The 23,977-nt window shown below is 42.8% G+C and overlaps 1 long non-coding RNA gene across 2 annotated transcripts in view; it reads right to left on the bottom strand.

The window, feature by feature from the left end:
* LOC121490764 overlaps positions 1-9,222 on the bottom strand; it is a 31,965-nt gene extending 22,743 nt beyond the window's left edge. Inside the window, exons 1-2 of one of the 2 annotated variants that reach the window (XR_005987765.1) lie at positions 8,925-9,222; positions 5,616-5,767 (exon numbers count right to left, since the gene is read on the bottom strand). This is a non-coding gene — a long non-coding RNA (uncharacterized LOC121490764). The remainder of the gene's footprint in view (positions 1-5,615; positions 5,768-8,924) is intronic. The other variant, XR_005987764.1, reaches the window with a different exon arrangement.
* Positions 9,223-23,977: the final 14,755 nt, after the last annotated feature.

Here is a 23,977-nt window from a genome sequence, read left to right as displayed (position 1 = left end):
GTTGAGCGTCTGCCTTTGGCTCGGGACGTGATCCTGGGGCTCCAGGATCAAGTCCCATGTCAGGTTCCCTGCGTGGAGCCTGCTTCTCCCTCTGTCTGTGTCTCTGCTTCTCTCTCTGTCTCTCATGAATAAATAAATGAAATCTTAAAAAAAAAAACAAAAAGAATAAGGATGGCCTTCAGAAATACTAGGTGAGAAGGGTAGAGTGTGCTGTTTTGTTAGAAAGGGTGGAGGACTACAAGCCTATGTACATATAAACAACAATGGAACACTAAAACGAATCTAATTATAGACAAGCAAGAATCCAGATGGCGGTTGAATAGAGACATGAAATCTAAACTTCTCTGTTTGTATCATTTTTACAATTTTTACTTTTAGCCATATAGATATTTTACAGTATTAAAAAACAAAAACATATTTACAAAAGGCAACACCCATCCATCAAAAACAGACTGAGACAGATGAAACGAACAGGGTATTCAAGTTGATTTCATGATCACACGAAGAAGTACTTCAAGTGACTTAAAAGCTAGTCTTTTGACTGTGGATACCTAGTGGGTAGAGCCTGGGGCGACAAAGACATCTTAAATAAATCGTATTCCTCAGTCTTCCTAGTTATTCCATAGGACAAATGACCCACTTTTGCCAACAAATAAAATGGATAAAAACTAAAAGGAAGACAATCTCTTATAGAAGGGACTTAAGACAGCCACAACCAAATGCAACCAAAAAGAGAGTTTTGAAATAGAGAAACCTGAACTCTAACATTAGGTGGGATTAGGAATCATCATTAAATTTATTGAGTGTGATAACAATAACGTGGTTGTAAGTTTTTTTTAATTCTTTCTCAGAGATTTGTTTTCTCCCTGTGTCTCTGGATTTTTTTTTAGTATGGCTTCAATCAAGTAAGCTTCCCAGGAACTAAGTGGTGACTTCCAGAGTTCCAGGGAGACACACTTAGGATTCTGTGACACTAAGTCCTGTGTCAAACACCTGAATCAATGGTAAACTTTTCAGAAGGTGCGAGTGAGAAATAGAGCCTTAAAAAGAATGACCTTAGAGGATGTATTCTGTTTTATCAAGTTGATTGAAGTGGAAAAACCTTTGCAGTGTGTATAAATCAAACCATCCAAGTCAGAGAACGCAGGCCCTAGAGCCAAGCTGCAGGTTCAAATTCCAGCTCTGCCAACTCCTCCTCTATGGCCTTGGGGCCAGTTCCTTAGCTTCCCTGTTCCTCAGTTTCCCTATCCACATAAGGGGGGGGTGATAATCATACCTACCTCATAAGGCTATCATAAGGGGTAATTAAGTTACATACACAGAAAGTGCTCAGAACAGTGGCACATATGAAACATAATATGTTATTAAACATAATAAATTTTTTCTTTAAGCATTTAAATTTTGGAATAAATTTGCCAGCCATATACATTGCCCCTTTTAGTTTTCCAAGAGAAATTATTTTTTCTAGAATTATTTTTGCATCTTTAAATAGCGAACATGTTAGTGGGGAAATACAACCAATAGATCATTACATTTGCCCCCTAGCACCCTTCCACAATGATGTGCCCTCTTCTGGTGACTCTTGGGGTCTGAGGAGTGGGCTTGCCCACTAACTATCAAGGGCCCACCAGGCCAGGTGCCAATCTCAGGACTACTTTGTCCAGGAAGCCCCCCACATCCCTTGGTCCAGGTTAGGTTCTCTCGTTGGCCTTTTTGCCTACAGTGGGTAACCACCACTTGAGAGCACACTCATTACAGTGAAATTCCCATCTTGTTCATCTTGCAGGATGGCATTTATTGAAGAGAGAGCTTTGCCTTGCTCTCCTTTGTAATCCCTAGCATGGTGCCTGTCACCCAGTGGGTGTTTGATGACCACTTGTTAAAATGATCTGAGTTGCATTATCACCCAGTGGGTTGAGGACCTAGTGCCTGAGCAGAAAGAAGGAGATAGAAGAAGAGTGTCAGAAGGGGAAAGGAGGCCATGGGCAAACTCCCAGTCTGCATTTCTCCTTGGAGACCATCCTGGCCATCAAAACTTAAATCCCACTTCATTAAAAATATGTTGCTTAATCACTCCTGGTATATGTTCCATGCTTCACCCCACAGCCATTTACTGAAGAACCCCCTGAAATATAATCTTGCCCCCAAAAAACTTCAGATTGGTAGAAGAGATGTCTCATCAAAGTATCCAATCAACGGAATGAAAAGGAAACTGATGAAATGGGAGAAAATATTTGCAAATCATATACCTGATAAGGGATTAATACCCAGAATATATAAAGAACTTCCACGATTCAACAACAAAGACCATAAAAATAAATAATCCAATTTAAAAATGGACAAAGGACTTGAATAGACATTTCTACAAGGCATATAAATGGCCAACAAGCATATGAAAAAATGTTCAATATCATTAATCATTAAGAAAATGCAAATCAGAACCACAGTTAGATATCAACTCACACCCATCAAGCTGGCTGCTATAAGAAAACAGAAACAAAAACTAAAATAGAAAATAACAAGTGTTGGTCAGGATGTGGAGAAACAGGAGCCCTTGTGCTCTATTGATGGGGATGTAAAAGACTGTAGCTACTCTGGAAAACAGTGTGAAAGTTCCTCAAGAAATTAAAAATAGAACTACTATATGAACCAGGCAAGAGACTGAACATCTGTGTGCCCCCACTATTCGTACGTTCAAATTCCAACCCCAATGTGATGGCATTTGGAGCTATGGCCTCTGGGAGATCATGAAGGCAGGACCCTTATGAATGAGACTAGTGCTCTTAAAAAAAAGACCCAGGGAGGCCCCTCACCCCTCTGCCATGTGAGGACACAACAAAAAAACCCAGATATCTATGAACCAGAAAGCAGATCCCCACCAGACACTGAATCTGCCCAACACCTCGATCCAGAACTGTGAGAGATAAATTTTTGTTGTTTATAAGCCACTTATCTATAGTATTCTGTTACCGCAGCCCAAATAGACTAAGACAATCCAGCAATTCCACTTCTGAGCATATCTTCAAAAGAACTAGAGCGGGATCTCAGAGATATTTGCACACCCGTGTTCATAACAGTACTATTCCCTATAGCCAAGAGGCAGAGGGGACCCAAGTGTCCATCAGTATGAATAAATGTGTGTATACATACAATGGAAAATATTTGGCCTTGAAAAAGAAGGAAATTTTAACACATGCTACATGAATGAACATTGAGGGCATTATGCTAAGGAAAATAAGCCAGTCACATAAAGTCAAATCCTGTATGAGTCCACTCACATGAGATATCTAGAGAAGATAAACTCATAGAAATGGAAAGTACAGTAGTGGTTACTGGGGGCTGCCGGCAAGGAGGAGGTGAGAGTTATTTCATGGGTACAGGGTTGAAAGTTCTGGAGACTGGCTGCACAATAACATGAATACACTTACCACTACTGAACTGTACACTTAAATATGTTTAAGATAGTACATTTTATGTTCTATATTTTTTATCACAATCTTTGAAAAGAGAGAGAGAAACCAGGTGCAAAAACCAATTCCAAACAATGTATTGAATAATCTCAACTAGTTAGGAGATAAAAACAGGATTCTTGGTCCTATAATTGCCTCCCAACTAGTCCAGGTTGTCCGTCCTTTTTTTTCTAAATAGTGGGTCCTATAAGCACTTCTTTACCATATTCTATAGCTTCCTGGTCATCGTTGATTATTTCAGATTTAAGACTCAATCCTGGGCAGCCCCGGGTGGCTCAGTGGTTTAGCGCCGCCTGCAGCCCAGGGTGTGATCTGGATAGAGTCCCACATCAGGCTCCTTGCATGGAGCCTGCTTCTCCCTCTGCCTGTGTCTCTGCCTGTGTGTGTGTGTGTGTGTGTGTGTGTGTGTGTGTGTGTGATGAATAAATAAATAAATAAATCTTAAAAAAAAAAAAAAAAGACTCAATCCTGTTCTTCCTTTATCTGATCACCTTTCCTCCCAGACTTCCTGGGAGACCAGTCCATGGCTGCAGCTTTAGACTTGTTCTTCTCTTTACCCATGGCACCCTCTCCTCTCTAGGCCTCAGATAGTGTTGGACCAGGAAGCAAGAGAGGTGGTAGAGAGGTGTCTCCTTACTTTGACAGAGCTTGGTTGCATGGCTCCATCTCCTACACTTCTCAAAGCAGTGGTTCTGGGCCCTCTCTGCCCCCTCAGAATCCCTTGAGCATTACCTTTCTCTCATCCTTTTACCCCTATTCCAAACTGCAAGATCAGGTCAACAAGTCTTTGGACCAAGCAAATAACCATTTGGGAGAACAATGCCTGACTCCTGAAAAAACACTTGTATTTTTTTCTGATTCCCTCAGATCCCCACTCCCTTCCTTGGCTTCAAGGAGTGGAGTGAATAACCTCTCTCCCTTTTCAATCCTCTTCTTATATGGATTGATGGGAGTAGAGGAGATAGCTTAGATGGCTGGTTGGGGCAGGAAGCCTGGCTTTTCCAACTTCTGGGGCTCCCTGGGGCTCTCTGAATTGAGAGAACTTTGACCCTTACCAATCACCCTCGCTCAAACCAGCGGTATCATAAGCAGTCAGAAAAGGAAAGCTCACCCTCAATACTAGGGAATTCAGGGGCCAGGAAACATTGGAATGGACCTCCAAGGATGGGTCAAATTTGGCAAAGTGGAGACTAACGGCCAGATGAGAGGGAGGGATCAGCCAAGGGCACTAAGTGGTAGGCCAGCACAGGCAAAGGCCCAGTGACAAAAAGTTATAGGACTTGTAAGTGGCACCATGACACATTCATGAAGGGGTCATAGAAATAAGGCTGGAGCAGACCTACCCTTGCCCAGGGTTCTATTTCGGATCGTACTCAGCTCTGTCTGCCTTGAGGAAGGATGATAGCTACTGTGCACCGCTCCCAGGACCAGGTCAAGGTTGGCCGGGGCAGAGCCCTGAAATACCCAAGTCCACTTGCCCTGCAATGAGCTGTTTGCACTGGCTGTCAGCCTGGAAAGCAGCCTACATTTATGGCTTACGCTTTCTTTCTTTCCTCCTTTTTTTTTTTTTCAAGATTTATTTATTTATTTGAGAGAGAGAACACTCGAGCAGGGGTAGGGGCATAGGGAGAAAGAGTCTCAAGTAGGCTCCTTGGTAAGTGGGGAGCCTGACTCAGGGCTCCATCTCACCACCCCAAGATCATGACCTGAGACAAATTCAAAAGTCTGTCACTTAATAAACTGTGCCACCCAGGCGTCTCTGCTTGTGCTTTCTTTTGTCTCCAGACGTAAAATCAGCAAAATTTGTTCTGCAGTCAATCACATTTTTTTGTGGGCTTCTTGCAGAAGTGCCAGCTGCTTCTCTGTGACTCGGACCACTCCACACAGCTCATTCTAACCTAAAGGACACAGCCCCAAATGCATCGTATCCGGCCAGCCTGCCCTGAATTCCCACCACCGCACAGCTCGACCTTATGGGTGGGGGGGGGGGAGTTACTCAAGGGGACAGGTGGACTTTAGCTCTGACCACTCACCTGCCATGTGACTTTGGACTCGTTAGTCTCTCAACCTCAAACTGATCAGAAAATGGGGTGAATACAATCTGCCTTGACGTAGGCTCAAAGGAGGGAAGTCATATGCACGAACCTGCACTTGAGAAGTGTCGTGACAGACACACGTAAGAAGCAGTGACAATGATGTGTAGCTCTGTACGCCAAAGGCAACGTTTCTCCTCTCACAGCCCAGAGACTCTAAGTGCATCAGGAAGCAGACAGCATGTGCGCTCCCAGGGGAGAGATCTGTGCACAGAGGACATGATAAATAATAGTGCCAGCTCAAAATAAACACTAGTGTCACAAAACACTGCTTCCAGGCCCCCCCCCCCGTGTTTGGGGGGTTCCCTTGCTCTGTTCTGCCTCCCTGCTCTTTCTATTTCTATAGCACCCATCACCATGGCATCTCAGTACTCAAATAAACACATGAAGTTTAAACCAGAGCCGTCTGTGGGAAGACACACTCCGCTTCCAAAGCCTTATCGCCCGACGCTGGGCCTGGAAGAGGAGCGACAGGTCGAACCGTCTCCGTGGATGATAGAATCTCGAGATTACCTGTGGGAGGAGAGAAGTCAACACTCAAGGCCTAGCAAATACCCACGGGGGGTAGCACCTTATTAGCTGCCTGGGGACTGAGAGTAATGAGTCGGTGCTGCTTGCCCTCAAGGACGCACAGCCTCTAAGGCAAGAGCAGACTCTCCAAGTAGAGCCCAGAGTGGGGACATCAGATGACACCGGGGCTTGTCCCCGCCCGAGGTGGATATACACACAGCCCACGTTTTTATGAACCACAAGCCAGAATCTATTAGGCAAAACGACCTTATTCTATTTCCAAAGGCAAGATGTCTTCAAGAGGGTGTGGAGTGAATGTGGGCATCCTGGAGTCTCCGGGGCAGGTCATTGTTTAGAGTCACCGTCACAGGTGGCTATGGGAAATAGGGCTGTGTCTGAAAGCCTGTGAGAGGGATCGCAGGGATGGGCAGCTTTCCAGGCAGGATGCTCCTTCCCAGGGCACTGCCACGTGTCCACAGCACCTTCTTGAATATTTCTGGGGGTGGGGGTGGGGTAATTTCAATATTGAAGCAAAAATCTGCTTCCTACTAACTTATTCCTTGATCCCAATTTGCTCTCTTATCTTCCCCAGAATAAATACCTTCTCTTCCACATTCTAAATATTTTTAATCTTTTAAAAAAAAATTTAAAAGATTTTATTTATTTATTCATGAGAGACACAGAGAGAGAAGCAGAGACATAGGCAGAGGGAGAAGCAAGGCTTCATGCAGGGAGCCCAATGCAGGACTAGATCCCAGGACTCCAGGATCATGCCCTGAGCCAAAGGCAGATGCTCAGCTGCTGAGCCACCCAGGCATCCCTTTTTAAAATTTTTTTAAAGATTTTATTTATTTATTTATTTGAGAAGAGAGAGCAAGATCTGGGAGAGGGTAGAAGGGGAGGGAGAGGGAGAGAATCTCAAGCCGACTCCACACCAAGCACAGAACCCAATGCGGGGCTTGAGTTCATGACCTGAGCTGAAACCAAGAGTCAGATGCCCAACCAATCAAGCTACCCAGGTGCCCTCGTGTTCTAAATATTTAAAGAGGGATTAGTTCTTGCATGTCTTCTTTATTCTAAACCAAACATCCTTAATTCCCGTGAATATTTCTTGTTTCCCTGGCCTGTCATCCACAATGCCTTGTTAATTATACGCTAATGTATGATGCGTCTTTTTAGAAAGATGGTTTGACCAGAGTCGTGGCATACTTCAGCCACAAGAGGAACCTCAAGGCTCCCTTAATCCACCCTAGAAGAGAAGGAAGCTTTCTAGCTTTCCTGGAAATGGGTACAGAGTTAAGCAAACATTCGTTTGGCTTCTTCCATTCTCCCTGTTAGCATCTCTATCTCTTGGAAACACACACCTCTGGTCTCTTATCAAAGGGACCAGTGTTTGCCTCCTGTATGAGCAGAGAATGGGCCCTTAGGAAAAGGGAAGCCAGACAAAGGAGATACAGAGTGTCTGGCCTTCAACCGTACTCAAGGCCCAGAAGGGCTTTGGTCCCTTTACCCAGGTCTTCTCATCAACCAAGTAAAAAGGCCAGATAAGGGGGGGCCAGCGAGGCTTCTCCCCTGCCTTTGGCCTGGACTTAGATCTAGGGAAAAGGAGTGCTTGAGGCCCACCCAGCCAAGAGAGCTGGCCAAGACTGAGCCATCTCCACCTCCTTCCAACAAAGAACAGCCAACAACCAACAGAGAGTGAGTACACTACAGTGGGATGACTACATCCCACGGCCCAGGTGCTGTGCTATTGATGCAAACACACATTGCATTTACCTTTTGAACCAGTTTCACTATTGGCTTTTACTGAAATCATGGGTTACGAGGAACAACGTTTTCCTAAATAAAATTGACCCTAGATTCTGCGAGGTTTAGCATCAGAAGGAGGAGTCAAAGAGGAAGGGATGTCACTCTATCATTAACCTTCAGGTTTTCTCACTTCCATTACCATGTCAACCCTGAACTGGTACCTGGGGCCACAGCCTTCTCTTACAGTTGGAATCTAAATGCAGACATCACCCCCCTTTCCTCCTCTGTTGATTTTCCCTTGGCTCTGCAAAACCCAAGTGGCTTTGCCAGTATAGGGATTGACTCCAACATAGCTATTTTGTCCCTAAGTTCTAACCCAGCTCGGTCACTGTCTGAGAGACCCATACACTTGCCCAAAGAGTCTGATATAAGTCTTCAAGTATCCTCTTTGCATTCCTCATTTCTACATGGAGGGCACCATCCTGCAGCCCAGCCTCCCGGAGTCCCCCCATTGGCAGTCTTGACGTCTTCAATCTCTGTACAAAGTGAGAGCACCCACTCTGCAGACTGACCAACTTTATGCTGCTCAGATCATGGAATCAGATATGAGAAATGTCCCTCCTCCTTAAGAGAGTGCCCTTAATAATGAATGACCCTGCCCTTCAGGACCCTGCTTTTTCATAGTGAGGTTATGCACATTAACGCAGTATTCACAAAGGAAAAGGCCAGTCTAGTCCCTGGCCAGGGCAGGCCTCCATGGACTTGGGCCTTCACTGCAGAAACTCTGGGCAGCTCTGGATGATGGATGAGGCCTTGCCCTCAGAGGGACTGCCCTCCCTCTGTGGCATCCAGAACCTGCTTCATATAACGAGAGGTGGCCTGTGTGCTGAAGAGGATCCAGCAGAGAGCTCCCTTCAGGATGGGCCTAGCCTCTGAGCAGTGCAGACCATAGGAAAGAGAGCATGTGCCCCCAGAGAACTGCCTTCAGGTTTAGGTAGCCAATGAAGTCCTGCAAATTCACCTTGTGTGGCTGTAAGTTACCAGGACCTCACTGATCTTGGCAGGCTCATGAGAGAGGGAGAGTTGGTGCCTAGGTCCCTACCTGGGTCGGGCCTGCAGGCTATGGAGCACTGTGCCCTCTGCCAGGGCCCCCACAGACTCTTCTGGCTTCACAGTGGTGTTCATCGTCCTCCAGCCCTGGGGCGAAAGGCTTGTCTGCAGACACCAAAAATTTGGTGCTCAGAATCTGTGCTGGCGGTCCTCAAGACTGGCCAAATGCCCTTGGGAGGCATGCTCACGCTGTCTTGGCTCTGGCGGACTGCAGGTCTGCATTCCTCACAAGCCTAAGATGACTGTGGTGGGGGAAAAAATAACATTACATGGCACGATTCCAGCTTTAATAGGGTTTCTGCAAAGAATTGAGGATACCAAGAACTATACATGTGTATGTACATAAATAGGTGAACTTTAAGTACTTGGAATTGCTAAAGAGCTCGTTTTAAGAGTCCTTAGGCAAAATCACCCCTTTCTCAGCTAAACTTCCACTTTCTGGAAGGTGGAACAGGCTGGGGAGGTGAGCCCCGGCTGGGGCTGGAGGGCGGGCTCTTCACTCAGTCTCTCTGGCCAGGGCTCCCGAGGCCTGAGGCCTGCTCCGCCCAGACAGGACGCTCCAGGCAAGGTCAAAGGCCTCCGCCTGGTCCCCAGAGGAGGACCGCCCCCGCCCCCCCTCGGGACCACGGCCCAGGTCCCACCGCTGAGGGCCGCGCACCCCGCCCGGGAGGCCCGGGAGGCCCGGGCGCCGGGGAGCCCCCCGCTGGTGGGGCGTCTGGCCACCAGGTGGCGCCACTCGGCTGCCGGCGCGCCGCGGCGGGGGGGGGGGGGGCGGGTGGCTGCGGCCCAGGGAGCAGAGGACCAAGGACCACCCGAGCCAAGCCGCCCCACCTCACTGCTCCGTCACACCAGCTCGTGGGCTGGGGGCAGGCAGTTTCAGCGGAATTACTAAACAGTCTCGTAAAAAAAAAAAAATCAGTGGAATTACTGAACAGTTCCATCCCACCCACCACTCTTGCATCAATTTAAAAATAAACTGTGGTAAGGGAAGTTGTTGGCGACAATGGAATAGTACAGAACATCCTTAATACTGACAGCAGTAGAGGACTGTGTTTAAGGAGTGTGGGTTCTGGAGTCTCCATGAGTTCGAATCCTACCTAATGACCGTGTAAATCAATCCCCATATCCTACTGCCTCATCTGCAAATGCAGATAGGTAACCTAGAACTTAAATGAGTCGACACACCACATATGTTGGTGTGTATATTTAATATATGTACATATTAACTATATATGTAAGAGTATATGTATATGTCTATAAATTATATTTTATATATACAAAATTATAGGTGTATATGTAATAGTATACAAACATCTAACATAGTGAGCACCAATGTCAGCTCTATTGTATATTTCACTATGCAACGTCTATGAATCATTTATTTTTAAAAACATCTTTCAAAAAAATTAACAAAAATAAAAAATAAAAGCATCTTTCATTCAAACAAGAGAAAGTCACAGCTTTGGAGCTTTTTTATCTTTTAATATGGAGATTTTCAAATGTTTATAAAACCAGCAAAAATAGTATAATGAACCCCTATGGACCCGTCACCTACTTTCAATAATTATTAACACATGGTCAATTCTGTTTAATCTATACCCTGTGTCCCCTCCCACAGTCAGCTGGGTTACTCTAAAGCAAACCCCAGATCTCATATTATTTCATTCCTACACACTTACCTATTACACAATAACTTTTAAAGCTCAATGTATATTTAATATTGCCTCTATGAATAGTCTGTTGTATTCATCAGTCCATGATTTCCCATGACACTGAATATCTTTTCCACAGCATCATTTGACACAGAAATTGGAACTGAATACTGAATCAGTAATGAAAATTTTGGAGCAACAGATTTTTTGCTGGAAAAGTATTTCCACTTCTCAAAAGATGTGTTCTAAGGAAGGAACATTGCCTTCAGCCACTGGCTCCCTCCCAGGAGAATCCCAAGGCTGCTCTTTTATCTATGGAGACCCAGCCCAGGTTGAATTATCACAGTCAGGGAAGGAGATTTCTCCTAAATTACACAATCAGATTCCTGCACTCAGAGCAGGGTATGATCCATTTCAAGAAGGAAATCACTTCTCCAGACACTTGAAGGTTTTAGGATACACACTCAATACTTCAGTGGATAATTCATTGTCTGCCTAGAGTGTTGCTGACACAGTACCAATGTCATTTTCACACTGAAAATTCAACTAAATTTTTTTCCTCAAGGCACTTTGGAACTATGTTAATGTGTTAAACTATTGTCATTAGATATATAGGTATATAGAGATATACATATATATATTCCAATATAAGGAATACGTGTATGTGCCTAATATTATTCCTTGCATTGAGAGCCCTTTGAGACAGAAAAAAATATGGAAGCCAAAGAAATAATAAGGTCCTGTTTCAATTATATCCTTTTGAAATTCAGTGCTTGTGTTACTATACACTGCCTGAGTGGCAGACAAAGTTAATGTGATGGGAAGCAGGATCTCAGTGCGCTCTAGGATACTTTTGAGCTTCTTTGGAAAGGGTTATCTTATTTACAGTATAATTAGTAACAGTAGCCAACATCAGAGTGTCTCAGATTTTGTAATATTTATATTACTATTAATAAGGGACTTTCATAAGAAACAGACTATTTAATCCTCAGAACTCTATGAAGTTGGGATTATACCCATTTTACAAAGGAGGACACTGCAACCAAAATTCAAGACAATCTGGGAATACATACACACACACACACACAGAGTATTTCAATTTGTAGTTTAATGAGCTAAGTGAATTCTCTCACTGAATCAAAATGGTATACAAATCTTGGTGCTGTTCTCCTGTTATATTTATAAAGTAGGCATCTGTCTTCCTCTCATTCTCAACACAGGAAAAAATGTAACCATGTTATATCAAGCAGAGAGACTGTCTAGACCTAGGTATATAATTCCCCATTTCCTCCATTCTCTTTTAGCAAACTGACTGAGTTATCTAGCACAATTAAGCCTTTTTCTGATCATTAGTCTCCAGTGTCTGGGTTAGGATTCTGAGCGCTCCATAGGGTAAAGTGTCCAATTCCTTCAGCCTCTGCACCTTGAGAATGAGACTCCTTGGGTATCAATAAAGCTGAGTAGCAACGCTAAAGGTCTGGGACAGTACAGTCTTGTAGGAACCTGGGCCCTCACACTTCCAGGAGAGGGCCTGGGAGGTAACCTTTATGTCTATGGCTGTTGGCAAATGATCGGAAGCCAAGATCAAGAATTCTCCAAAATTCTGGGGCAGCCCGGGTGGCTCAGCGGTTTAGCGCTGCCTTCAGCCCAGGGCGTGATCCTGGAGACCCGGGATGGAGTCCCACGTCGGGCTCCCTGCATGGGCCCTGCTTCTCCCTCTGCCTGTGTCTCTGCCTCTCTCTCTCTCTCTGTCTCTGTCTCTCATGAATAAATAAATAAAATCTTAAAAAAAAAAAAAAAAAGAATTCTCCAAAATCCTTTTCTTCCTTTAAAATCTTGATCCTTTGGGGTGCCTGAGTGGCTCAGCCCATTAAGCATCTGACTCTTGCTCTCCACTCAGGTTTTGATCTCTGGGTTGTGAGTTCAGACCCTGTGTTGGGCTCCACACTGGGCATGGAGCCTACTTTTAATTAATTAATAAAAATAAAATAAAATAAAATCTTGATCCTTCTAGGAAGACAAAGATCATCCCTTTCTTCACATTACCATGACAGCTTGGGCACATTTCCTAGGCTCTTGCACTCTATCAGTTGATATCTTTGTTAGCCTTCCCACTTCATGACAAATGTAGAGAAGGAGGAGATAGGCCCATTCATCTTCAGATTCCTCAGGACCCAACCCCATAGAAAGTAGGTGCCTAATAAATATTGATTGACTTTATGATTCAAATCATTGGGGCAACTTGACTCTTATACCATCTATGGCTAACTTACATGCTGTTGTAGTTCTTTTACATCATTCACAAATTGCCTGGGGTTTTGCATTGTGATATTTTGTTTTGTTTTGTTTTGTTTTGTTTTGCTTTGCTTTGCTTTGCTTTGCTTTGTTTTGTTTTGTTAATACCAATGCTCCAGATCCAAAAGTTCCTTGCTAAGTGAGGAATGTGCCAGCTCCAAGTGTCCCTGGGGTACTATTAACTATAAAATTTAAGAACTACTAGAAGTGGAGCTAGTGAGAAAAGAGTGATTGCAAAATGTAGCTCTTGCATCAGTCATCCATTTTTCCATTTTCCCCTCCTTGGAGTCATGTGCCCTTGGGCTACAGTGGAGTCGTCTGCCCTGGTCACTCAACAAGTAATACATGGAAGAAAGCCCAAGCCAAGCTTTGGGCTCAGCATAATACTCCTTTATGTGAAGCAGACTCCTTCTGTGTGACTGCAAAGCCCTGGCAACAATCCACAGCTAGAATATGTTATGGCCCATGGACTTATTTTTTAGAAATGGGCATCTTTTTGCTGACTGCTGCACTCTGAGGGAGTCTATTCCTCTTGCTATTCCAACTGGCCCAGAGTTTGACTGTCTTTCTACAAGTGTCCCTAAAGTTAACATTTCCTCTTTTTTTTTTTTTTTAAGATTTTATTTATTTATTCCTGAGAGACAGAGAGAGAGGCAGAGACAGAGGCTGAGGGACTCCTTGAAGGGAGCCCAATGTGGGGCTTGATCCCAGGACTCCAGGATCAAGCCCTGAGTCTAAGGCAGATGCTCAACCTCAGCGCCACCCAGACATCCCAACATTTCCTCTTTCTACCCTATCCCGCTAAGGCTTATGGTAAGACATGCTGTATGGCATGCCTACAGCATTCATGCCCATGTCCATCTAGGACAATCGTGTTGCTCGTGAAAACATAATGCAATCTCTGCAGTGGGCAGCAAGTGCCATGCGATCTGGAGGGTCCCAGCCTCTCTGAGGTCTGCCTACACCTCATCCTTATATCGTCTTGCACACCACCATCATGTCTATCTTCCTAAGATTCCTACTCTCCTTGGGCTGCTTCTCTTTCAGGAATCTACTGTGGCTGTCCACTGCCTACTGGGAGGGAAAAAAGGTGACATATTTGGTGAGTACCCACTACCCTATGTACCAGGGATTTACACATACTCTATTGAAGCCTGTGGGTGAGGGATATTCTCTTCATTCATAAGATGCAGGCTCTGCAGCTCAGAGAGGTTAAGAAACTTGCTCCAAGTCATACATCTTGTAAACAGTAGAATCAGGACTGACCCTAAAGTCCACACCCTCCACACCATCTGTCCTCCTGAGAGCAGAAGACAGATGGGTAAAGCACTCTGGAATTCAGACATTTCCTCATCTGTCCCTACCTAACCAACACACCCTCACCTTCCAGTTTCCACAGTCAGATCATTCTCTGAAAGGCCCTCACACACCTGGCTCCTTCACACAATGAATGTATCCTGGAGGTGCAAATGTGGAAATGATCTTCTTGCACCTGGGAAAGTAAGAGGCGGGGTGAAGACTCTTTGGCCTCTGCCTTCAATGGCCCTCACTGGGCCCCCTGGGAGCCTATCGTTTGCCTGCAACCTCCTGCAAAAGAAGCCACCAGAACACACCTACAGTCAAGTTCAGAGTTTGAGATTTGCTGCCCTGAAGGGGACCACAGAGCCTCAGTGAGAGGGTGTCCAAAGGAGTTGATGGTAGGGTTTGGGATTGTGCTCAGTGATTCTGGGGAGGATTCAGGAAGTGGGGCGGTGCTCTGGATTGGATGTTGGCAGGAAGCAGCAGTGATGCTCTGATGGGTACCTTAATTCTTATCTAGAAGGTAGGAGGAGAGAAGCAAGCCTACAGCTATAAGGGAGAATGAAGAGGCAGGCACTCCTATTACCCAGGAGTAGGGGAAGGCTAGGTGGTCATTTTTGTGATCTGGACAAGTTCTTGCTTCCAATGATGGTCACACATGATGACAGATGGGTCTTGTTTTTGTCTTGACCCACCAGAGTGACAGAGTGGCCTTGTCTGACGCAAGTGTTCTGTGAGGCTGTTCATGTTGAACAAGAGTGTACGACAGGCAGTGGTGTGCGGCCAGCTGCTCTTCTCTTCTCTCTTCCACTTTCTCCGTAGAGCTGGTGTTCTGGTTTACACATTCTTTTTTTTTTTTTAAGATTTTATTTATTTATTCATGAGAGGCACAGAGAGAGAGAGAGAGAGAGAGAGAGAGAGAGGCAGAGACATAGGCAGAGGGACAAGCAGGCTCCCCGCAGGGAGCCTGACATGGGACTCGATCCTGGGTCTCCAGGATCACACCCTGGGCCAAAGGCAGCACTAAACCTCTGAGCCACCCGGGCTGCCCTGGTTTACACATTCAATGTCCTCTCCCCACGGCCCTGTCTGGACCCTGGTTCTCTCCCGTCACTGAATTTCTGCCTCCAAATACAACTTAGTGCTCGTGTGTCCACATGCCTATGGAGGCTGAAGCCGGGTAGAGGGGTGCAGGCATTTCTGGAGAAGAGTGGGACCAGCGTGAGAGAGCTGATGGGCGCAGGGAGCCAGGCCCACCATGGGACCAGCCAGCCAAGTGTGACGGCAGAGGGGCAGGGAAGGCATTCCTCCCCCCAGGAACCAAGGCGCTGCTGGCACTTTGGGCCTCTGAGGGCACATGCTGCTACCTTGTAACTCTGGCAGAGCCCTGAGCACAGACTGGGCTCCCTAGCGGGTACCTCTGCCTGGACGCTGTGCCAAGGTCCCTCCCCACACCCAGGAGGCGGGCTCTGAAATCACCAGGAGCTGCAGGTACTGCAAAATGTACGGTATGACTATTATATGATCCAACATACATCCATAGATTGGGAGACAAAGGCTGGGCTATTTTTGTGTCTTAGGAAAGCACTTTTAAAGATGACAATACCCTCACTGTAACAACTTAAACAGGTTGAATTACAGAAAGTTTGTTTTTTTTTTTTTAGATTTTATTTGTTTATTCATGAGAGACACAGAGAGAGAGAGAGAGAGGCAGAGACATTGGCAGAGGGAGAAGCAGGCCCCATGCAGGGAGCCCGACGTGGGACTCAATCCCAGAACCCCAGGATCACGCCCTGAGCAGAAGGCAGACACTCAACCGCTGAGCCCCCCAGGCATCCCAGAAAGATTTTTTTTTATTTTTTTTTATTTTTATTTTTTTAATTTTTTTTTTTTAATTTTTATTTATTTATGATAGTCACAGAGAGATAGAGAGAGAGGCAGAGACACAGGCAGAGGGAGAAGCAGGCTCCATGCACCGGGAGCCTGACGTGGGATTCGATCCCGGGTCTCCAGGATCGCGCCCTGGGCCAAAGGCAGGCGCCAAACCGCTGCGCCACCCAGGGATCCCAAGAAAGATTTTTTTTTAAATTGTTTCTTCCTCCTCTGCCCAATCCTACTCTCTTAAAGTAACTGGTGTTAGCATTTCCGTGTAGTTCATCCCATACTTCTCTGCTTATACAGAATTGCTTATTTAGAGTCTCACTTTTGCTTTTTATAAAAATATGATCATGCTCTTCATATTATTCTACAACTTGCTTATTTGAACTTAACTATATGTCTTCTACACCTTTCCAAGTTAATATGTATAAATGTGTGGTTCATTTTATTTAAGGATTGCCTAATATTCCATAAAATGGATGTACCATAATTTATGAAATCAGCTCGACATGAATCATGGTTTAGGGTTCCATCTTATCAGCTTTGTTTGCTAATGGTAATGTCTGGGCTAGTCTTGTTTGGTTGTAATCTCTTAAATAACGAAGACCATGTCTGAAATACAAATTTCCTTCCTAGAACCTAACACATCACTGCCTACACACATCACACATTTGACATGACATGAATATTCTTTTAATTTTGGAAATGCTCATAATGTCTTCTTTTCATTTGCTAAAAGGAAGACAGTTCTTAGGATGAGAGACCCATATTTGGCACATTTACTGAGCAGGAGGGGATAATTTTTAATTTCCTAATCCCATACAGTCCAAGTTTTCTCCGTATGTCAATCTCCCTCCCAACATGTGCATCAAATTTTCCTTTGAAAATACTGTTGTATCACTACAGAAATTATTTAAATTCAACCCTCTGCACCATAAAATAATTCAAGTTTCAGAGCAAGGCTGCCTAATCGAACACCCTTGTTTTAAAGATGAACTAAGTGAGGCTTGAAAGAATTGATAACCTGCTAAAGTCACATGGCTGCTCAGCAGAGCAGCTGGGCTAGGACCACACCAGGGCTCCCTCCACTGCTGGACACAGTCCCTCCAGGGCTTGGGGACGGAGGGGCTCAGCACACAGGCCATGGTGTTTGTATTCGAGGAAGATTTAAAAGTAAACTATTAGTGTTTCTCAAAGACAAACAGGTAAGAGACTAGAGTTCCTGAAGAGGGAACTCTTTCCACCAGATGCTAAGCCAATGCTTGTTTTCCCCAGGTCTGCACTTGTTCCAGCTGGCAGTTTTCCCTGCATCCAGCAGTGACTTGAGTGGTGAATGGACCTCCTTTCTCACATTCCCACATGATCCCTGGCATTCCAGCACACACTGGCCTGGAGTTAGGGGCTGTTCACTAGCTGGTTATATAAATATGAAATCCACCAGGCATGGACATAGAGGAAACCCTGATCAGGAATGAATGGATCCAGCTTATAAAATTTTTGAGATAGTTTTTAATGGGAAACAATACCAAAAAATCTTATTTTTGCTATTTATACAAACATATGAACACAGCATCACTAGGCCTCCTTCTAGTTCCTTAGAAAAGGTCAGGCCCCAGCAACTAAAGGATGCTAAAGGTTAATTTCCTTTAGTTTCAGGGTAAAATTCTCCCTGGGCCTTACATAAAGTGGGACATACCTGGGGCACACTTTCTGATCCCCCACATATATTTGGATGAAGCTGCTCAGACCCCTTTGAGAGGTAGTAGCACAATAACCAGAAGACCCCGAGAGTATTTGGGACACTCCCTATTTCAAATATTTTATCAGACCATATGTTGAATGATGCTTCTTGACTTTTCAGAAAATATAGGTGATAATGTTATAGAATGGAAGTACAAAAGACAAAGAAAGCAAAAAACCAAAAATCAAAAACCCAACCCTCTTTCTTCTCCCCACTAAATGAGTATAAATGAAGACAGAACTACCAATTGTTTCCTATGGATGTTTTATTTCCTGTCTCAAAATGGAAAAAACAAACACAGGAACTACAAGAACAGAACACAGCCTCTTAGAGACACAAGTTTCTACCTGCTAGGAAAACAGGAATCTTTAAAAAGAAGTCTTCTTCCTTTATAGGGTAGCAATAATCATGTTGCCAAGGAAATCTTGCCTTCTTAGACTTACCTTGGATAAGAAGCAAAATGTAACCAGAAAAGACGAGTTCAAAAGATTGGAGACCGTTCTTCTAGTTCCTGTCCTCAGTTTTCCATTCTGTGGAAACTGGACCTGAGACTTCCCAGCAAAATATTGAGGCAGCTGTGCTGTGTATAGCTCCCGTGCCCAAAGACTCAGGCCCATTATTCCACAGACTTCTAAGGGACTGTCAGGGAACAAATAGGCAGTGATAATGCTATTTTCCAAGCATTTATGAATCAACCATGAGGGTCAGGGAAGAGGAGCTCATTTTGCTTTCCAGGAAACACCCTCTATCTGAAAGGCAGGTGATACATATGAAGCACTTCCAGAGTTAGCCCAGCACATTTGCTGCCCTTTCATTAGTGATAATAGTGATAAAAGTCATAGCTACTGTTTATTGAGACTATGTGCTATAAATGTATTATCTTGTTTAGTCCTCCTAATGACTCTATCACTATTCCTATTTTACCTACAAGAAAACAGATTTCGAGATGTTAAGAAAAATACCTAATATCATACAGCTAGTAAGTGCTAAAGCTGGTATTCAAACTAGTTCTATGAGACTGCAAAGGCCATTTAGCTAACAATTGTGCTTTCCTATCTCCTTTAATGGACATTTGATGGATTTCTGAGTGATTAACTAGAAGAAAGACAGAAAGGGAGGAAGGGAGAGAAAGAAAGGAAGGAAGAGGGAGGGAGAGAAATCAAGAGTTGGATACTTAACTGACTGAGCCATTTAGGTGCCCCAGGATTGTTTTCCTATATTGAGTTTCAAAGGTTGTTTATATTTTCTAGATACAAGTCATTTATCAGATATGTACATTGCAAATATTTTCTCTTAGTCCATGGCTTGTCTTTTCAGTCTAAGAGCAGAAGTTTTTAATTTTGATTAAGTCCAATTTATGAGTTGTTCTTTTATAGCATTCTTTTGGTGTCATAACTAAGAAATCTTTGCCTAAACCAAGGTCACAAAGATTTTTCTATGTTTTTTCTACAAGTTTTATAGTTTTAGCTTTCTTACATTTATTTTTTTAATTTTATTTATTCATGAGAGACACAGAGAGACAGAGGCAGAGACACAGGTGGAGGGAGAAGCAGGCTCCATGCAGGGAGCCTGATGTGGGACTCGATCCCAGGACTCTAGGATGACGACCTGGGCCGAAGGCAGACGCTAAACTGCTGAGCCACCCAGGGATCCCCTCTTTCTTATATTTAGATCCATGACCTATCTTGATTAATTTTTTCTGTGTATGTTACAGAATATGAGTTGGAAGTTCTTTTGTTGTTTTTTGCTTTTGTACAGCCAATTGTTACGGCAACATTTGTTGAAAAGACTATCCTTTCACCACTGAATTATCTTTCCATCTTTATATCATCAATGTATGTATAGATCTCTTTCCACACTCTTTATTCTGTTCCACTGATTTATTTCTATCTTGTGCCACCACCCACTATGTTTATAAGTTTGAAACCAGATAGTTTCAGTTCTCCAATTTTGTTCTTTTTCGAAGTTGTTTTGACTATCCTGGGTCCTTTGCATTTCATATAAGTTTTTTGGAATCAAGTTATACATTTTAATTGGGAAAAAAAGCCTGCTAGGATTTTGATGGGATTGTCTTAAATTTATAGATCAATCAGCAAGAGTTGACATTTTAAACATTCTGAATTCAATAGCCAAACACGATAGTAGCAGTAACTAGTCAGAAAATATAATGAAAGAAAAGATTCAATTTACAGTAACAAAAATAAAATAAAACACCTACGAGAAGTAAACTCCACGTAAAGAGTATCACAAAAATAAAAAAATAAAAAAAAGTATCACAAAAATATGCTGAAAGACTTAAAAGAAGACCTAAATCTCCTAGATAGAATAATGTAAATAATATAATAATAATGTAAACATGTATTTAGATATTATATATTTATATTTTATATGTTACATGTACAGAGTAAATGTAAATATATAATAACGTAAAAATACATTAATTCCTCTCAAAATATAAACCTAATGCCACTCTAATGAAAACTCTGGCCTTTTTTAACTTGGTAAATTGATCCTCAAATTATTTTTTTTTAAGATTTTATTTATTTATTCATCAGAGATACACACAGAGAGAGAGAGAGGCAGAGACACAGGCAGAGGGAGAAGCAGGCTCCATGCAGGGAGCCCAATGCGGGACTCGATCCTGGGACTCCAGGATGACGCCCTGGGCCGAAGGCAGGCAATAAACCACTGAGCCACCCAGGGATCCCCCAATCCTCAAATTAATCTAGAAGAATAAGTACTTAAGAATAGGCAAGAAAAATGTGAAAAATAAGATGCATGAGAGTAGCTAGAGTAGCTTACTCTGCCAGATATCAAATTAAAAGCATAATATGGGTTCAGTGGGACAGATTAGAGAATACAAAACCAGACACAAGCATTAAAGGGATTTAGTATACCGCCTGTGTAGGATTATTCCAGAAACTATGTTAAGACAATTGGTTATACATAAGGAGAAAAATTAGATCTTTGTGTTGCACAGTACACAAAAATGAATTCTCAACTGGATCAAAACTCTTAAATCTTAAAAAAAGAGACTATTAAACTATAGGGAAATACTTGTATAACTTCAGAATAGATTTTGTCTTTCAAATAAGGATTTTTAATCTATAAACCTCATGTTTATTTTAAAATTTTACACAAATATGTAGCTACGTTAATATACATGTAAACAAAAAGTTGGAGGAAGATCCTGCAGGCTGTAATATGGCTAGGAAGTGGGATTACAGTGGACTTTCATCATCTGTTTTATATTTTGAAGATGTTTGAATTTTGTCTGATTATCTTTGCAGTTAGAAAAAAGCAAACAAAAAATTCATATTATGTACTCTGATGAAATATATCAATACTCTCAGAAGATAATTAACTAAAACAAAGCTATGTGCAAAATGCTTCAATTTCCAAAATATTAAAATTTTGTGAATCCTATGCTTAGCATTCTGCTATGTTCATTATGTTTGATTCACTTTGATTTGCTGATGACTTTCTAAATATAGCATTCAGAATTGACCTAATATTCCAGAAATATTCTGGCCAACCTGCAGAACAGTAAGACATGACCTGAAAACTAATGTTTCCCTCTCCTTATTTTGTTAGTGTTGTTTTAGCCTTATCACAGTGTGGTTTCATCGAGGCATACTCCCTTTTATTGCGCTTCACTTTAGTGCACTTTGCAGGCACTGCTTTTCTTATTAACTAAAGGTTTGGGGCAACTCTTCATCGAGCAGGTCTATCAGTACCATTTTTCAACAGTATTTGCTTACTTCATGTCTCTGTCACATTTTGGCAAGTCTTGCAATATTTTAAACTTTTTCATTATTATCATTATATTTGAATTGCTGTAATGTCACAATACAACTTTAATGGATAAGATGTTCCTTCTTACAGATGAGCAAAGAAAGTGGTTTCTTGAGATGGAATCTACTCCTGGTAAAGATGCTGTGAAGATTGTTGAAATGACAACAAAGGACTTAAAATATTAAATAAACCTAAGTGATAAAGCAGCAACAGTGTTTGAGAGGATTGACTCCAATTTTGAAAGAAGTTCTGTAGGTAAAATGCTGCTAACATCAATGCTACAGAGAAATCGTTCATGAAAGGAAGAGTTAATCAATAGGGCAAATTTCATTGTCTTATTTTATGAAATTGTCACAGCCATCCCAGCCTTGAGCAACCACCACCCTGTTCAGTCAGCAGCCCTCAACATCGAGGCAAGACCCTTCACTAGCAAAAAGATTGATTACCTGGAAACTCAAATGAAGGCTAGTATTTTTTAGCAATGAAGTATTTTTAAAGTATGAACATTATTTTTTAGATATATTATTGCACACTTAATAGATTCCAGTATAGTGTAAACATAACTTTCACATGCACTAGGAAACCTAAAAATTCATTTGACTTGCTTTATTGTGGTATTCTTTATTGCAGTGGTCTGGAGCCCAACCCACAATACCTCTGAGGTTATACCTGTATTTAGACTGTGGTCAGTAAAAAGACCCCCAGTCATCCAACCAGGTTTCTGTTGGAAAACTAACCAACTCTATTAGTTTTTTATTCTTGTCATAACAAATTACCACAAAGTTAATGGGTTAAACAACACAAATTTATTACCATACAGTCCAATAGATCAGGAATCTGATGTTGGTTTCACTTGGCTAAAACGAAGGTGTCAGCAAGGCTGTGTTCCTGTCTGGAGGTTCTAGGGAGAATCCACTTCTTTGTTCCTTCAGGTTGTTGGCATAATTCGGTTCACTGCAGTTGTAGCACTGAGACTCCTATTTGCTTGCTGATTGTCAGTTTAAGGACTGTTCTCATCTTCTAGAGGCTACCCACATTCCTTGACTTGTGGCCTCAATCCTCCATCTTGAAATCCATCAATAGCAGGTCAAGTTCTCTTTGAATATCTCCTCCTTCTCCTATCTCCTCCTTCAATGCTGAAGGAAAGTTCTCAATTTCAAAGACTCGTGTGATTAGATTGGCCCCTCCTAGATAATCCAGGATATTCTCCCCAACCAAAAGTCAGTAAATTTACTCACATCAGCAAAATCCCTTTTGCCATGAGGTTATATATTTACAGGTTTTGGGGATTAGGACTTCAACATCTTTGGGAGCATTTAAGTGTGTATGCTTTGGAATCCTCAGGGGTTGGAGTCTGGTTCTAACACCTAACAGGCAAAGAATCTTGGACAAGTTACTTTAAATTTTTTCTTTTTTATAATAATGGCATCGACTCCAACTGACTCTCATAAAAACTACAGAACACATATACTTAGCAGGTGCCTAACATACAAACATAACTGTTAGCTATTATTAAACTTAAATGAGGAACATTTAATCTCAAATTTCATATTATTGTTTCCAACCCAGCGCCACAGCCTGTCAAGATAGTTTTTAATCTCAATTCTGCGGTCCGCAATATTATAACTTCCTTTTAGATTTGTGTTATCTTCCCCTTGATAAGCACACTTGCTCCTTCATTTTGGTCACAAAGTTAGGGAAGGTCAAACTGTAGCTCTGGCACCCATGGAGACAACTCTTCTCTTTGAGAACAATTTCATGTGAAAGGCCCTGACTCCCTGGGTCAGGTGCTGAGAAAGGGAAAGGAAATACAAAGGCTTCTGCCCTCAAGACATTCCTAGTCTAATTAATGGCCCTTCTCAAAACAAGAAAAAAATAGGGTCACTGCAAATGGCACCACGGCCTGTTCTAAGACAATTTAGTTTTAGGTGGATAAATGAGGTAAGTAAAGGAGATATTAACATCCCCATTTTATAGATTAATAAACAACCGAGGCTCAGGACATTTTAAAGGACTTGTTTAGGCTCATTTGGCTAATGGAGGGCAGAGGGAAGCCATGAACCCAGGATTTCTGAATCCAAATTCTACATTCCTTCCCCCTCAGCACTCTTCCTTCTAAGGGTATGGAAATCACAATGAAAAATAGCTTCCTGTGAACTGGGTTGAGCACACCACTGGCATACAGTTCTGCTTGCCACATATCAGAACCTGAAAAGCCCCAGAAAGGAGATAACTAAATGATGTAAGAAATCCTGGGCCTTATCAGGGAAATACAAATCAAAACCACAATGAGATACCACCTCACACCAATGAGAATGGGGAAAATTAACAAGGCAGGAAACCACAAATGTTGGAGAGGATGCGGAGAAAAGGGGACCCTGTTAC

Source organism: Vulpes lagopus, chromosome 5, assembly GCF_018345385.1.
Source record: "Vulpes lagopus strain Blue_001 chromosome 5, ASM1834538v1, whole genome shotgun sequence".
Taxonomy (NCBI): Eukaryota; Metazoa; Chordata; class Mammalia; order Carnivora; family Canidae; genus Vulpes; species Vulpes lagopus.
This window is presented reverse-complemented; position numbering and strand designations above follow the sequence as displayed.